The 15,149-nt window shown below is 40.2% G+C and overlaps 1 long non-coding RNA gene across 1 annotated transcript in view; it reads left to right on the plus strand.

Annotated features, from left to right (window-relative positions):
- LOC131381669 (uncharacterized) overlaps positions 1 to 14,603 on the plus strand; it is a 75,827-nt gene extending 61,224 nt beyond the window's left edge. The window contains exon 4 of the long non-coding RNA XR_009210551.1: positions 14,382 to 14,603. This is a non-coding gene — a long non-coding RNA (uncharacterized LOC131381669). The remainder of the gene's footprint in view (positions 1 to 14,381) is intronic.
- The last annotated feature ends 546 nt before the right edge of the window (positions 14,604 to 15,149 follow it).

Raw genomic sequence — 15,149 nt, forward strand, 5'->3', positions numbered from 1 at the left:
CAATGGTGTGATCTCAGCTCACTGCAACCTCTGCCTCCAGGGTTCAAGCGATTCTCCTGCCGCAGCCTCCCAAGTAGCTGGGATTATAGGCACCCACCACCATATTCAAGTAATCTTAACCATTATAACCAACCCCTCCCTACTTCCTTTGAACTATGCTATGCTAGGGCTGTGGGAAAATATTCTTTCTTTACATAATTAGCTTAGTCTTCTCTGACTTTATATCAAGACGATTCTCTCTTCTATTCCCAGGTATCAGCTCTGATATAGATTCTTGGCTTTTACTTTCCCGTAGACCACTCTCCTGTTTTAGACACTAAAGGCTGCTTATTGGGTATGTTCATTGAACATCCTGATTCTGTGACCATTGCAACAAAATGTCATTCAGTAATGAATGCATTTATTAATTCCCAGGCAATACCCTTACCTCCCCACAATAAAAACTTTTTTTCTTTTCTTTTTTTTCTTGAGACAGGGTCTCTCTGTGTCACCCAGGCTGGAGTTCAGTGGTGCAATCATGGCTCACTGCAGTCTCAACCTCCTGGGCTCAAGCGATCCCCTTGCCTTAGCCTCCCGAGTTGCTGCAACGACTACAGGCATATGCCACCATGCTTGTTGTCCATGTTTACTGGAAGGTTAGGAAAACAACTCTTCCATGTTTACTGCCAGGTTAGGAAGATGGCAGCGGGTCATAAGTCCATCCAGGATAAGCCATGCTTGCCCGGATGCAGAATAGCACACGGTGCCATTAGTGGATATTTTAACTGCATGGCACTGTTTGCTTTCTAGCAGAGTCTTGTTTCTCACGGGGCACTGCTTTACTGGATGAACTGCTCCAATGTGAGTTTTGGTATGGGCTTTTCAGAATATGGACATGGTCACTGCATTCTGGGTCATGAGTCATGAGGTGTGTATCTTCCTCAATTCAGCCTTACCTCCAACATAGCATTGGAGAAGGCTAACATCTGGCTCACAGTGTGAAAAAAGGAAAATCGTGATTGACTATGTGACCTTGAAATGTCATTGGGTAATTACTGCATTTATTAATTCAACAAGTATTTATTGAGCACCTTCATGTGCCAGTCACTAAGCCAGGCATCAGTGATACAATGATGAGCAAAAACCTACATCTCTGACCTCAAAGAGCTTGCTGGCTGTGAGGTTGGTCATTAATCAAATAACTATACAAATAAGTGGAAACGTTTAACTGTGGTAAATGCTAAGGGCCTTCTCTGGTTAAGTGATGATTAAGATGAGTCCTGAAGAAAGGATGGAATTTGGCCAGGTGAAGAGAAGGGTAACAGACAGTGGCAACTGCCATTGTTCAAAGGCCCTGTAGTAGGAGAATGCCAGCTATGACCTGAATGTGGTTGGTGGGGACCATGGTTCAAAATGACACTGGAAAGGTGGATAGGGGCCAAGTCATGCAGGACCTTTTAGCCATGCTAAGAATTGGTATGCATCTGCAAAGCAATGGGAAATCATCAAAGTCTACTGGGGGATGGGGAGGGTGGTTAAGTGATCAGATCTGTATTTTTAATCAGATCACTCTGGTGGGAGTGTAGAGTAGAGGTAGGTGAGGGAGAAGATATAAGTATCAGACCAGTCAGACCAGATCATTACAGTGAACCAGGTTAGAAATGAAGGTAGCTTGGACCATGGAGAAGGGTTCAGAGAGAAGAGGGTGGATGCCAGGCATATTTAGGACTCAGGGATGGTTTGAATATAAGAAATGGGCAAATTGAGTTTTCAAAGAGGAATGAAGAAAGACTATCTGGAGAGATCAAACTTATCTCTACGAATATTTTGTGTTCATCTTTTCAGGTCTCTTTGACATTAGAATTTTTGGTAGACTGTTTTTGTCTTGAAAGCTTACAGGATGAATTTCCTAGGGAGAATTTGATTAGAGTCAGGTGCAGTTGCTGATCATCGTGTTGAGGACACCAGCGCTTTGGTGAGAGTGGTTGACAGGGAAGGATAAATATATAGGTTAAACATAAACAGTCCCTACAGAAATTGGTGGTTGGCAACACGTCAGTGACCCTCATCCAGTTCTCACTCTAGAAACTGGTAAGCTTCCTCGGGTCCATGTGGCCATGAGTTCCTTTTAGTTGTGAAGGGGTGCTTTGTTTCTGAGCTGTGATCAAGAAACTCTTAATCAAACCAGTCCATCTGTGTTTGTGGCTTTCTCTAGTCAATTCTGTTTGGAGATTATCTGTCTAGGCATTTCCTGTAAAATGCACCATCTCAGGTAGTTTGGCTTATTTTCTGAGGAAGGGTAACCCTGGAGAAGGCACCGAATTAACAGATACCACATTTATTATGGCCTGTTATTTTTTTTATCACCTCAATCCCAGCCCTGGGGTGGATAAAACAGAACTCTTCTGTGTTTACTCTTCCTGGGGCCTCTAGCTAATAGTTCGCTTGGGAATAAGACAGACTTGCTTGGCAGCTCTATCAAACCTGGACCTGAGAAGACAAAGTGGACAGGTTGCTTTTTCCATGTTTCTCCTTCTCCAGCTACGTAACAGCTCATAGAGGTTTTCAAACTCTCAGGAAATGCAAGGGCGATGGGTCCTTTGCTACACTTTGACACTAATTGACTCCCTTTAGTTTTAATGAACAGCTGAGTTCATGATATCAAACATTTACTACACATTTACTATATGCCAGGCACTGTGCTAAATGATATACATGCATTGAAAACTTTTTTTTTTTTTTTTGGAAACAGAGTCTCACTCTGTTGCCCAGGTTGGAGTGCAATGGCACGATGTTGGCTCACTGCAAACTCCGCATCCTAGGTTCAAGCAATTCTCTGCCTCAGCCTCCCGAGTAGCTGGGATTACAGGCATGCACCACCACGCCTGGCTAATTTTTGTATTTTTAGTAGAGACGGGGTTTCACCATCTTGGCCAGGTTGGTCTTGAACTCCTGACCTTGTTGATCCAACCGCCTTGGCCTCCCAAAGTGCTGGGATTACAGGCATGAGCCACCACACCTGGCTGAAAACATTTTATTGAGTTATAACATGCAGTAAGGTACATAAATCTTTATAGTCCATTATAAATCTCAATAAATTTTTATATATGTATGCCCTTGGTAAACTCCACCCAGATCATGATATAGCACATTTCCAACACCCAGTAAGCCTCCCTTATTCTCATTTCCCAGACAATACCCTTACCTCCCCACAGTAAAAACTTTTTTTCCTTTTTTTGAGACAGGGTCTCAGTCTGTCACCTAGGCTGGAGTGCAGTGGCGCAATCATGGCTTACTGCAGTCTTGACCTCCTGGGCTCAAGTGATTTCCTTGCTTCAGCCTCCCGAATTGCTGGGACTACAGCCGTATGCCACCATGCCTGGCTAATTTTTGCAAAAACTACAATTACTTTTGTACCAATCTGATACCTAGGGATGGAATTATATCACAGAATAGGTGTGGGTTTAGTGTACAATAGTAGATACTTCCAAGCAGTTCTCCAAAGTGGTTTTACCGGTTTACGTATTTACTAGCAGCTTCCAAGATAATTCCAGTTGTTCCACATTATTACCGATGCTTGATATTATCAATGTTTAATTCTAGTCATTCTGGGGTATGTGTGATTGTGTCATGTAGTTTTAAGTTTCATTTCCACAATGACTAATAATGTTAAGCACTTTTTTATATACTTATTGGCCATTTGGAAATTCTTTCTTGTAGAGAGTCTTTTGGCTTATTTTTTTTTCTTTTTTAAACTTTTATTTTAGGTTCAGGAGTACATGTGCAGGTTTGTTATACAGGTAAACTGCATCTCACAGGGGTTTAGCGTACAGATTATTTCATCCCTCAGGTAATAAACACAGTACCTGATATGTAGTTTCTCGATCCTCACCCTCCTCCCATTCTCCAGCCTCAAGTAGGCCCGGGTATCTGCTGTTCTCTTTTTTGTGTCCACGTGTACTTAAGTAAGAACATGTCATATTTGGTTCTCTGTGTGACTTTGCTTAGGATAATGGCCTCCAGCTCCATTCATGTTGTTGCAAAGGACCTGATCTCATTCTTTTTTATGGTTGCATAGCATTCCGTGGTGTATATATACCACATTTTCTTTAGCCTACCATTGATGAGCAGTTAGGTTGATTCTATGTATTTGCTATTGTGAATAGTGCTGCGATGAACATAGTCGTGTGTGTCTTTAAGGTGGAGTGATTTGTATTCCTTTGGGCGTATACTCTATAACGGGATTGCTGGGTCAAATGGTAATTCTGTTTTAAGTTCTCTGTTTTAAGTTTTTAAAAATGTTGTCTTTTTCTTATTTGTAGGAATGCTGGCTGCAATGCCAATAATTTATTGATGTATGATGAATCATCCCAAGATTTAGTGGCTGAAAACAACAACAATCACATTTTATTCTCTCTCATGAGTGCGAGGGTTTATTGGGCTCAGCTGGGTAGTTCTCACTTTAGGTCTTTTATTAGATGCAATCAGATGATGACTGGGATTTCCTTTTTTTTTTTTTTTTTTGAGACGGAGTCTCGCTGTCTCCCAGGCTGGAGTGCAGTGGCGCAATCTCAGCTCACTGCAAGCTCCGCCTCCCGGGTTCATGCCATTCTCCTGCCTCAGCCTCCAGGGTAGCTGGGACTACAACTGCTCACCACCCAAGCCCGGCTAATTTTTTTTTTTTTGTATTTTTTTTTTTTTTTTTTTTTTTTAGTAGAGACGGGGTTTCACCGTGTTAGCCAGGATGGTCTCAATCTCCTGACCTCTTGATCTGCCCGCCTCGGTGTCCCAAAGTGCTGGGATTACAGGTGCGAGCCACCGTGCCCGGCCACATTTTTTGACATCTCAATTTTTCCCAAGTCTGATACTTGGGCTCAAACAGCTGGAGGCAAGAAGAGCTGGTGCTCCTAAGGAGTCTCTCTGTAACTCAATGCAGTCCTGCCCTCGTGGTGTCTCTAGCATTGAGCATCAGGGAAGCTGGGCTTCTTTCCTGGTGTCTTAGGGTTCCAAAAGGCACGTATCCCAAAAGAGTGATCCAGGTTGAACACACTTTTATAATTTAGCCTTAGAAGTCATATAGCATCACTTACACCATTCAATATTAGTCAAAGCAGTCACAAAGGCCCTCCCAGTTTTAAGAGAGAAAAACATAGACTTTACCTCTTGATGTAGGAGTGGAAACTATTTGGAAGACCATGTGGGAGTAGACATATTGTTGTGGCCATTTTTTGAAACTATGATATACTACAGTATGCCCTCTGGGCACAACAATTCACATTCCTCTCATATGCAAGATATGCTTACCTCCTTCTCAAAGACCCCCTCAATGTCTCATCTTGTTACGACTAACTCAAGGTCTCATTATCTAAATCTTGTCCACATGTGGATAAAGCTCCTCAGTACCTCTGCTTGAATACCACGCTCCTCCATCTGAGCACCTGTGAACTAAAGTTGTCTGCCCCACACATTCCTAATATACAATGATGAAACAGTCATAGACTGGTTGCAGTAAGAACTCCTGTTTAAAATGGGGAGAAGGTGGAGATACACAGTAGTCTGAAATCTAGCTGAGCGCATGTAGGGCTCAGTTCTAATTCCCAGGAATGATTCTCTGTGGCTTTGGGTTCTGTCCTCTGGGCTCTTTATTCCTTCTTCTGGATTATCATTCTAATTAATGCAGCAAGTGTTTGAGGCTAAGTAGTTTTCTCAACCTTCTGTCCATAGATATTTGAAGTCCCCAAACTTCTTTTCACTGTGTATTGTTCCATTTTAGTCCAAGCTGTTACAATTCCTTTAAAAAACTATGAATTTCTTACAGGTTAATTTAGAATCCACTACATTATGCCAAAAACAAAACAAACAAACAAAAAAAAACCAACAACTCAAAACCTTCCAATTATTTTGAGACAAGCTCTTCTCTATTGTGAGCTTCCTGTAAGGCTGATGTAATGCCTGGGCTGCCTATAAAACTGAACTCTATAGGGAAACTAAGATTCTGAGAATCCTTATTTCTTAATAGAGAGGATCTAAGAAACACAGTCTTAAGATCTTTAGAGGGCTATTTCTTAGTTTGAAAGGCAAACACTACTCTGAGAAACTACTATGAGGTCTTAACAAAGGATTTTACTGGCTACCCTCAGTTTCATCTTAAGACTGTTTTCATTATCATGCCCTGGATTTGATCTCTGCCTGAAGCCATTTCTTTTTTTTTTTTTTTTTTTTTTTGAGATGGAGTCTCGCTCTGTCGCCCAGGCTGGAGTGCAGTGGCACGATCTTGGCTCACTGCAAGCTCCATTTCCTGGGTTCAGGCCATTCTCCTGCCTCAGCCTCCCGAGTAGCTGGGACTACAGATGCCTGCCACCACTCCCGGCTAATTTTTTGTATTTTTAGTAGAGACGGGGTTTCATTGTCTTAGCCAGAATGGTGTCGATCTCCTTTGTGATCCACCCGCCTTGGCCTCCCAAAGTGCTGGGATTTCAGGCGTGAGCCACTGCGCCTGGCCAAACTGCACCTTTTTCAAATCAGGCAGTAGCAAGGTTTTGAATGAGTACATGGATAGGAAATATTGTCACAACTATCTTTGGAAAATATAATACGTCAGGCTTTCTTTTCACACAGCTAATTATATTTTATAGTTGATAAAAGTTCTTAATTTTAATGAAGTTCAAATTATTATTATTATTATTATTATTTTTTTTTTTTTTTTGAGAAGGAGTCTCGCTCTTTCACCCAGGCTGGAGTGCAGTGGCGCAATCTCGGCTCACTGCAGGCTCCGTCCTCCAGGGTTCATGCCATTCTCCTGCCTCAGCCTCCCAAGTAGCTGGGACTACAGGCGCCCGCCACCTCGCCCGGCTAATTTTTTGTATTTTTAATAGAGATGGGGTTTCACCATGTTAGCCAGGATGGTCTCGATCTCCTGACCTTGTGATCCGCCCGCCTCGGCCTCCCAAAGTGCTGGGATTACAGGCATGAGCCTCCGCGCCCGGCCGAAGTTCAAATTATCAATCTTTTCTTTTGCAGTTAGTTCTTTGTGTATGCTGTTTAAGAAAGCTGTGCCTACCTTAAAGTTACATTATCATACCTAATCCTCATCATCCTGTAAGGTAGATACTCTTGGTATTATAAGTCTCAGTTTTTCTAGAAGAGGAAATTGAAGCACGGAGAAATTAAACACTTGATCAAGGCCTGACTCCAAGGTCTGTGTTTTTGCCTCTTACTGCACCCTGACTTCCTTGGCTTTTTAACACTTAGAGTGAACCCCAATTCCTATTGGACCTATTCCTATGAGGTCAGGCATCCCTGGAGCCATCTCAGAGCTGATTTTCCCTCTGGAAGCCTGTTTGTCTGACTATATTTTCCTTCCACTCCTCTGGAACAAATACCTGATGAAAAACAAACTCTTTCAAGTTTCTAGATGACCTTGTAAGAAGCCATAAAAGAGAAGGCAGCTTCTAAGATACAGATGACTTAAACTAGGTACAAACTCAAAGGGTTTTTGTTTTGTAATGTTGCTGTTGTTGTTGTTACTGTTTTTTGGTCTCCACACAGAAACATAGGGTAAGAAAAAGGGAACTCATGGTTATAGTCTAAATGGCCCTAAAAGTGGGTTCCATTTTTAGTATTGAGTATAAATAGCTACGCAGTTTTAAGCATAACCATTAGCGTGACTGTAAAACTACCTGTTCCAGTACTCCACCAGGTTGTTGTGAGGATAAAATGAGCCAATGGGCAGAAGTCAACTCCAAGGGCATGACTGTAATAATGCTTCTTTCACCTTGCTAAAAACCTCACAGCCCCGCCAGGAGGCAGGTCAGCAGACAGCGTGGAGAACAGAGCCATTTGCTAGCCAGAGCATAGATTAGGAAAACTTTGTGGTCCAAATAATGTCATCGCCCATAAACACCTATATTTTTATCTAAATTGCATTGCCAGGCATTTGGAAACCTGCCAACTTTTTGCAGCTGTTCCTTTCCTCACATGAACGACTAGGTAATTTAAGTTAAATGACTCACTAGGAAAGGGAAGATACAACTGAGGACTGTGCTGGTTCCTTTTACAGGTTTTTTTGTTAATATAGATAAGAGGTGAGAAGTAGGATGGGTTTTACAATTTGATTGCCTTTTGGCAGTTCAGAAAAATTTCAGTCCTGAATTAGTTATGACATATAATGAGGCAAATAAGTTATTTTGGCTTCTTGATTTACTTAAAGTGACAACATAATACAATTATTGTATTTACTCTCTAGTTGCTAAATGGCAAACTTGAAAATTTCCTGACATCAAAAGAAAGTATCAAGTCTAATCAAGGCCAAATTGAAAAGTGGCTCATAGTTATTGAGGGCTATGTGCCACACACTTTTCTAAGGGCTATACAGTATTAGCCCATTCAATTCTCATGGCAGCTCCATGTGCTAGATATGATAATTTCCCATATTCCATGAATATGGAAAATGAAGGCCACAGAGATGTGGGGATCCAGAGTTTCAACCAGTGGAATTGGATGCCAGAGCTTACCCTTGGAATCTTATGTTATACCATCTCTCCATAAAATACAGGATTAAATGCTAAAATAGGATTAAATGCTAAAACTGATATTAAAAAGTAAGCCTAGAGATGGCTTACTCATGGCTGAAAGAGTTAAATAGGAAAAAACCCCTCAGGTTCTAGAGCTGGGGAGGATGGGTGGTTCTTAGTGCCCGAGAGGAAGAGTTGGAGAACCAATCACTTCTGCAAAGAGAGAAAAGCCAGTTCCAAATTTCTTCCAATCCAAAAGATGCTCTTTCCCCACCCCAAATCAGGGTAGGTGTAATAAATTTCCTCCTGCTGACACTGCAAGAGCAAATCCAGTAAAGTGATTGTGGGAAAAGTGGTAGTTGTGCAAGCATTTCACAAGGATTGTTTTTCACTGGAGGATAACAATCCTCCTTAGGCATTCAGTCAGTGAAGATGTTGAGATACTTCAGATGGAGGGAAATTCTACACAATAACATTAAAAACTATGATACAAGGGTGTTACCACAGCAAGGCTAACAAGCTGGAACCTGAATGGCAATGGAAGCTGAAAAGGGAATAGCAAATGATGTACACCAAAGCATTTGTTTAAAGGGGCATGAAGATAAACCTTCAACCACATCAGGTGAAAGATTTTTTCCATTCATTAGTGTGGAAAACTTGGAATGAACATCAGAACTGGACAGTACTGTAGTTATGGCGGATATATATGTAGTTCGATTAATATCCCCTCTGAGCACTTATTTCCTGCCAGACTTGCAACTGCCAGAATTTGCAACCCTTTTGCCTAAGCTCTAAGGGCTTTCTTGGACATGCAAAGGTGCTAGAGAATTCACTGCAACCATCACTGCCCCACCACCTCTCTAACACACCATATACCCGTTGTCCAGTAGCCTCCAACCAATGGCTGGTAGGAGGTGGCAGATATGTATTCTAGCTCCCTTGCCTCTCACCAGGAAACTCAGATGTGCTCTTCGCTGTCCCCCATAGGTCCCTGCAGGATTCATCTCTAGTTAGACCTAGTGGCAACTTGCTTGGAAATAGTCATTTATTGGTTTCTTATGTCACTTCCCTACTCCCCTACCGGCATTTCTTGGGATAACCTCCCCCATTAAGCCAGTTGTCTCTGTGTCTACTTAAATTAGGGCTTAGTAAATGATATGTAATTCTTATTCCATATTATGCGTTTAGTCCTAATTAGGTAGTCCAGGTGTTGTTCCTGCCAGCTAATACCTGAACTGAATGGACTGAACAAATGTCCTACCAATTATTGTGCTTGGCATTGGGACAGGTCAGGTTGGTAAGCTGGTGTCTTCTGATACAGGCTGTTCTGTCTGGGTTGCCTCAGCTTACACAGCTAACCAAATGTTTCATAGCACTTAATTTAATTTTTCCCAATCATGAAGAAATGTTGCCAGAATTATTTGATCAGTTTGACTGTCAGCTCCAAGATAACAAGAAATGTGTTCATCTTCTTCATAGCTATGATAGCCCAGTTCCCAGAAAAAAAGGCCGGTACATTTTTAAAATATATTAATGAATGAATTTTAACAAAAGAGTAATTTTTAAAAGGTACACTAGCAACCCATTTGATATAATTTATTAAACTGAGCTTCTTAATAAAGAAGCCTGATAAAGATGTATGTTTATCAAAGACAATATGTGTCATTAGACTAGGTAATATGTATGAAAGCTATTAGCAAGATATGAAAACCAAATATAAAATTCTAAGCCCCCCAACCAACTAATGGACTCCTCTCTTGGCCAAGGGCAGTCCAAAGTAAACCTGAAAAATGAGTTGAGGTCATGGTAGGAAGGGGAGTCAGACATGCCCCATTATACTCACCTCCCTTTGGAATTCAAGCACAACTGACCACCAGAATTAACCTTGAAACAGAGATCTTAAGACTACAAAACAGACCTTTGTAGCAATAAGACACCAAATTCCAACCTGACTCTAGTAGAGCATTGCATGACAGATAGCAGGCTCTGAAAGAAATATTTTCCCCCAAATATATTTATTTGACATATTTTGAAATGGTCCTGCAAAGCTGTCTCTTACAGGGAAAATCTATATCTGTATCTATATGTATAGATTTAAATGTTTGAAAGATACTATTTTACACTACTTCTCTCCTGGATCAGGGAAAAGACCTGGAAAGGGAAGGGGATTCTGGCACCTTTTAGGTCTGATGAGAGCTCTGAAGCCTGCTACCTGGAGGCTTCATCTGCGTGATAAAACCTTGGTCTCCACAACTCCTTATCTTAACCCAGACACTTCTTTTTATTGAGTCCAGGTCTTTAGATAATAACTCTCTCAACCAATTGCCAATCAGAAAAAACTTTGAATCCACCTATGACCTGGATTCCCCCACCCCCAATCTGCCACCACCTCAAGCTGTCTCACCTTTCTGGCCTGAACCAATGCACATCTTATATGTATTGACTAATTTTATGTCTCCCTAAAAAATGTATAAAACCAAACTGTAGCCAGACCACCATGGGTTCATGTTTTCTGCACCTCCTGGGGCTGTGTCATGGTCCTCACATTTGACTCAGAATAAATCTCTTCGAATATTTTAAAGAGTTTACTCTTCATCAACAGGTAGTTGGCAATTACTATTGTTGGAACTACAATTAATGAATATGTGCTAATTGCCATATAATGTGTGCTCTTTTGAAAGACAGCATAAGTTTTGGTGTGAGATAGACATGGGTTCAGATTTCAACTGTGCCGTTTGCTAGCTGTGTATCTTGAGCAAATTTTCTGGCATAACAGAGTCCCAGATTTCTCATCTGGAAAATTGTCAATGCTACATTTCATCAAATCAAGTATGCCATTAGTTATAAGACACACCATTATTTTATGCACCATGAAGAAGAAAAAGTGGCTAATTAAACTATGATAATATGCTTTCTTATCACATAGGTTGCAAGAGATCCTTAATTCAGAAGTGTTAAAATACAAACAAATGTGTATCTTAGAGTCCATAAAACATAGAACAATAATTACCTTAAGAGGTTATTCTTGTGTAGATTAAGATGGAAATAATGTATGTAAAGCATGTATAGAAAGTAAGTAACAAATATTACATTTCTTTTTCCTTTTATCTCCTTAGTTAAAAATTTAAATGTTCCATGTTGATTTCCTGCACCCATTAACTCGTCATTTAGCATTAGGTATATCTCCTAATGCTGTCCCTCCCCCCTCCCCCAACCCCACAACAGTCCCCGGAGTGTGATGTTCCCCTTCCCGTGTCCATGAGTTCTCATTGTTCAATTCCCACCTATGAGTGAGAACATGCGGTGTTTGGTTTTTTGTCCTTGCGATACTCTAAAACCTAAATTATAAAAAAAAAAAAAAAAAAAAAATTTAAATGTTTGGAAGATACTATTGTCACACTACTTAATCAAATAGATAAAAAGAAGCATAAGAATACTACAAAAGTTGGTTGTTTGGAAGACAAAATCTGTGCAAACAAGTGAACCTTGAAATGTAAGATAATTAATAAGGCAAAAACATAGGAGAAAAGAGCATTACACTCTTAAATGAAGAGAGAATCATACCTAAAACAGAATGAAAACAATGCAGATTAAAAAAGAAGTGTGCTTTGCAATTATGAAGACACTAAAAAAATAGCAAGTTGTTAAATAGAAGCATCATACAGTTTAGATTCCTGTGCATTTTTCAGGAGTCTGAGCCAACTAATCAGAGCAGTGATGTAATGAAGAAAGATAAGGGAGTAAAATGTGAGAAGCATTCTCCTTAAAATCAGAATCAAAATAAAGATGCCACTGTCACTACTTTTAATCTACTCAATATTGTACTAGTGATCATAGCCAGAACAACACAACAAAAATAGGCAAGCTATAAGGATTGGAAAAGAAAAAATAAAACTATAATTATTTGCAAATAACATGATTAAATTTATAGAAATACAAATGACAATATAAAAATAAATTCTATTTCTATTCCAGTGACAGCTTAAAAAATAGTAAAAATACTTTTTTTTTCTTTTTTTTTTGAGACAGAGTTTTACTCTGTCGCCCAGGCTGGAGTGCAGTGGTGTGATCTTGGCTTACTGCAATCTCTGCCTCCTGAGTTCAAGCAATTCTCCTGCTTCAGCCTCTGAAGTAGCTGAAATTACAGGTGTGCACCACCACGACTGGCTCTTTTTTTTTTTTTCACGACCAGCTCATTTAAAAAAATTTTTATTTTTAGTTAAGATGGGGTTTCACCATGTTGGCCAGGCTGGTCTTGAACTCCTGGCCTCAAGTGATCTGCCAGCCTCGGCCTCCCAAAGTGCTGGGATTACAGGCATGAGCCACCCCACCTGGTGGTTAAAATACATTTTAAAAAAGAATTTACAATAGCCACAGAAAGAAAATTAAGGAACTTATGAATAAATCTAACAAAGCTGAGCAAATCCCTTAGAGATAAAAACTATAAAAACTGATTCAAAAAATATAAAAGAAGACCTAAGTAAATGAGAGATTTATAATATTTGTGGAAAGGAAGGTATAATACTGTAAAGATTTCAGATTTCCCCACATTTGATCTGTATAAAACTAAAACTTAAATGAATAAACAAATTTCATGAATAGTCAAGATACTTTGGAAGAACAAAAAGTGTGGAAAATTGCTATCATAGATATGAAAACTTATAAAGCTACAGTTATACAAGCATGTGGTGCTGGCACAGAAGAGATCAGTGGAACAGAACAGAAAGCTTGAGTACAGACAACACAAACATGGAAACTTGATATGTGGCTGTTGTAACAAGGAAGACAGATCAGTGGGCAAAAGGGTATTTCATCAATGGTACAATTGGTTTTTTAATGGGATAATTGTTTTTCATGTGGGAGAAAGTGAAAATTGAATCTCCATTTCATAACAAACACGAAATCGGTTCCTGATACATTAGAGACCAAACTGTGAAAAGTAAAACTTAAAAAAAATTAGAAGAGAATATAAGAAAGTATCTTAATAATTTAGAATAGGAAAAATGTAAATAAGATACAAAATGAGATTTGTAAATAATATACAAAAAACACACATCAAAAACACAAGAAAAAAATCATGAATTGATTGTAGTATAAAATTTTTCTTCAAAATACCAAGAAGCAAAAACTAAAAAGAAAGATAGAAACTGAAAGAATATATTTGAAACACAAATGTATCTGACAAAGGATTAGCATTTAAATTAATAACAATAAACTCTTCTGAATAAACCTAAGAAAGACAAAATCTACGTATAAAATGGACAAAAGGGCCGGGTGCGGTGGCTCATGCCTGTAATCCTAGCACTTTGGGAGGCCGAGGTGGGCAGATCACCTGAGGCCAGCAGTACGAGACCAGCCTGGCCAACATGGCAAAACCCCATTTCTACAAAAAATACAAAAAAATTAGCTGGGCATGGTGGCATGTGCCTGTAATCCCAGCTACTTGGGAGACTGAGGCAGGAGAATTGCTTGAACCCAGGAGGTGGAGGTCTCAGTGAGCAGAGATCACACCACTGCATTCAGCCTGGCTGACAGAGTGAGACTCTGTCTCAATAAAATAAAATAATAAAATAAAATAGAATAAAATAAAATGGACAAAAGACTTGAAGAGGCATTTCAGAATAAGAAATATATATGACCAGTAAACATATGAAAAGATACTCAACCTCAATACTAACCAAGGAAATACGATTTAAAACCATGTTGGTGAATTGACTATACGAATGATCCCAACTTTTCATACCTCCCTGTGCCTAAACTCTGGTAGTTCCTTCCTTCACAAACTGTACACTTGACCAAATCCAACATGATAATAGCAAACTTATTGCAAGCAGATCTTGTACAAGCACTTTATGTGTTTCTGCTCTTTCTTTTGCTCTTCTGCCTTAGAATGAGAACAAGTCTGTACTGTCTGTCCTACTGGAGAATGAGAGAGCCATGGAACAGAGCTCAAACGTGAGGCCATCCTAGACCAGCCAGCCCATTGCTAACCTGACAGCTCTCTGTAAGTCAGGAGCGGCTCAGGTGAGATCAGCAGAGCCTGGCCCAGATGAGCAGAACCGTGCATCATACCCCAGGCCAATGAGAAATATTAAATGGTTAAGCCACTAAGTTGTGGGGTAGTTAATATTTAACAGTGACTAACTCATACAGATACTATTTTACACCCACTAGACTGGCAAAATTAAGAAGTCTGACAATGCCAAGAGTCAGTGAAGACATAAAAAAATGGAAACTCCTAACACACTTGTAGTACAAACTGACACAACCACTTAGGAAAATAATTTACCATTCACTATCTTATAAGATCAAAAGGCCTCATGGCCTAGCAGTTTTATTCCTCTGTGTGTGTGTGGGCACATGTGTATCTTTAAAAATGCATATTCCGTAGCTCACGCCCGTAATCCCAGCACTTTGGGAGGCTGAGGCGGGCGGGTCACGAGGTCAGGAGGTGGAGACCATCCTGGCTAACATGGTGAAACACCATCTCTACTAAAAATACAAAAAAATTAGATGGGCATGGTGCGGGCACCTGTAGTCCCAGCTACTCGGGAGGCTGAGGCAGGAGAACGGCGTGAACCCGGGAGGTGAAGCTCGCAGTGAGCCGAGATCGCGCCACTGCACTCCAGCCTGGGTGACAGAGCAAGACTCCATCTC

Source organism: Hylobates moloch, unplaced genomic scaffold (assembly GCF_009828535.3).
Source record: "Hylobates moloch isolate HMO894 unplaced genomic scaffold, HMol_V3 SCAFFOLD_17, whole genome shotgun sequence".
Lineage (NCBI taxonomy): Eukaryota > Metazoa > Chordata > Mammalia > Primates > Hylobatidae > Hylobates > Hylobates moloch.